Source organism: Cavia porcellus, unplaced genomic scaffold (genome assembly GCF_034190915.1).
Source record: "Cavia porcellus strain 051 isolate PalLab524CR breed Dunkin Hartley unplaced genomic scaffold, mCavPor4.1 scaffold_3, whole genome shotgun sequence".
NCBI lineage: Eukaryota > Metazoa > Chordata > Mammalia > Rodentia > Caviidae > Cavia > Cavia porcellus.
In genome coordinates this window covers 68440086-68442992 of record NW_026947486.1, presented here as the reverse complement: position 1 = coordinate 68442992, position 2907 = coordinate 68440086, and the positions used below count along the sequence as shown (strand labels likewise).

General features: G+C 32.1%; 1 non-coding gene across 1 annotated transcript; it reads left to right on the top strand.

Annotated features, from left to right (window-relative positions):
- The first annotated feature begins 2099 nt into the window (after nucleotides 1–2099).
- On the top strand, nucleotides 2100–2203 carry LOC111756140 (U6 spliceosomal RNA). Its single transcript, XR_002790622.1, has one exon. It is a non-coding gene; the product is annotated as a U6 spliceosomal RNA (small nuclear RNA).
- Nucleotides 2204–2907: the final 704 nt, after the last annotated feature.

Below are 2907 nucleotides of genomic sequence, written 5' to 3'. Positions count from 1 at the left end.
GTAAGAAATGGTAAGAGTACACAAGATACAAAATAATAGATACAATGAAAGGATAAGAATCTTCTTAAAGGGGAAAAATAATATCTCAGGGAAAAGCAGGAAAAAGAAAAAGGAAGGGAAAAGAAAATATATCCAAAATTATATAAACACACTAGCTAAGATGATTGTGCTATAAATTCTATAAGTTCTAGAAATAAAAAGTTAACATTCATAAGATTGGAAACATTGTGCATATTATTGTATGGTGATCTTAGGAATTCTTGAAGATCATTATGAAAAATAACAACCCTAGCTATGTTCTATCACCTTTTTTGGAAGGCCGATATTGTCAGTTTTTTGTGCTCTTTGCTATTGGTATTTGTTTGTCTTTTTTGTTTCTTGTTTTACTCAGAATTTGTTTTGCTTTGCTTTGTTTTGTTTTCCCTTCTAATACAGAAAGGATAGGTATACATGTAGAGACTCAGACCTGCATAGAATTTCTCCTAAACAGTTTATAAGACTCAATTATATAATGCATGATGAAGTGAACAGCTACTTTAAAGAAAAAGAGACACTATGATATGCAGTGCTGATTCCATAGCATCATGCTATGTGAAATCTAGCAATAGTAAAATTCTTTGTTCAGAGTAATTTTAGTCTGCTTTGCATTGTTTTCTTTCAACATACATGAAGGTATGTACAGCTATTTTGAAAAAAAAACAAGAGACTTTATGACAGTCATTATAAATTTCCCTATTGCCTGGTTTTGAAGGCCTATAATGCCTTCATCATTCTGTTCTGATCAATTTAATACTATTTTGTTGTGTATGAATTCATTGTGTGTGAAGATATGCACAATTATTTGAAAGAAAACAAGAGACAATATGACAGCCAGTGATGATCTCCTATTTTATTGGTTTGAAATCCATGTTACTTACATTATTTTCTTCTGATCTGCTTTGTTCTGCTTTGTTCTGCTTAGTTTTACTCTTTTCAAAATAAAATTTTTAAGAAGACACAGATAAGGTCACTACACAGTTATTAAAGATAAACTCCACGGCAGGGGATTTAGCTCAGTGGCATAAGCACCTGCCTTGCAAGCAGATGGTCATGAGTTCGATCCTCAGTACCGATTTAAAAAAAAAAAGATAAACTCCAAGAAGAAGTGATAACAAATGTATATATATATATATAAAATATGCTACTGTATGCTACTAAAAATGAATAACAAACATGAAAAATCAAATAAACACTAACACAATTGTAGTGGGCAAATCTAACACCACACTCCTACAGATGGATAGATCAACCAGAAAAAAATCAACAAAGAAATCACAAAATTAAATAATGCCTGTGAATAAATGGGTTTGGTAGATGGCTACAAAGTGTTCCACTCCCAAACATCAGAATACACATTCTTCTCAGCTTCACATTAGACCTTCTTTAAAGGGGATTACATGTTAACTCACAAAAAACACTTAAGTAAATTTAGAGGAATTAAAATCATCCCATGCATACTATCTGACCATACTGTAATGAAAATGAAAATCAATATCAAAAGAAACCAGAAAAAACACATAAAAATCAAAATTAAACACCACATTTCTGAACAAATAATGCATCACAAAGGAAAATGAAGCAAATTAAACAGTATCTACAATTAAATGACAAAGCCGATACAACATACCAAAACTTATGGTATAAAACAAAAACAATCCTGTGAGGAAAATTCATATTGAAGAGCTGTCATATCAAGAGAACATAATGAGCTCAAATAAACAATGTAATATTGAACCTCAAATTTATCAAAAAAGGAGATCAAATCAAACCCAAAATCATACAAGGAAGGAAGTTATAAAGATAAGAGCAGAAATTATTGCAATTGAAAATAAGAAAACAATACAAAGAACCAATGAATTGAAAAGTTTGTTCTTGAAAGCATATATAAAATTGGCTGGGTATTTCTCTCAGTGGCACAAGCACTTTTCTAGAAAGCGTGCAATCATGAGTTCGATACCTGGTACCAAAAAAGGTATAAAAAATTAATATATCATTAGACAATGTCATCAAAAAGAGGAAAGAAAAACACAAATTCAAGCCATTAGAAATAAAAATGAGGCTTGCTTCAGCAGCACGTATACTAAAATTGGAATGATACAGAGAAGATTAGCATGGCCCCTACGCAAGGATGACATGCAAATTTCGTGAAGCGTTCCATATTTTTTTTATAATCTCTAATATAGATGGCCTTGATACACTAAATTTAGAAAAAACACATGTAGAGTAGATCAGGAGGTAGGGTCCACTGAGATGCTATTTTTAGGAAATATAATTAACATGAAAAAGAGTACATAGAATGAAAATCAAATATGAGAAAAGAATGCTTTATGTGACAGAGAACCAGAGAGTAATAGGGCCAACTAGACCAGTATTTGTGGATAGGTTGGAAAGCCAGGCTTTAATAGGTAAAGAAATACAATTAGAGATCAAGTCCAGGAGAGAAAAGTTTCGGAACCACTTAGGTAAATAGCTGGTTGTCCCCTACCAACTTAAAACCAAGGCTCTTGGTGAGACCCAAAACTACAGTGTACCCTGGAAGTGAAAGGGGAGGAGAGTCTTTAAAAAGATGGCAGAATATATTGTTAATAGTGTATCAGCATTTAAAACCCACATTACTCACACCACTCTGCTTAGATAGATTTTATTCTTTTTTTTGTTGACAGATTTTATTCTGTCCCAGTTTGTCTACATGCATTAGATTTGAGAGCACAGACAGCTATCCCAAAAACATCAGAATATAACACAGTAATCACCTTTAATTTCCTATAACTTAATCGGGAACCCTGTATGACTTCTACAGTTTTATTATGACTGATCTTAGTGAAATCTGGTTTATTTGATTGTTGTTTGATATCAACAGTTTTATTC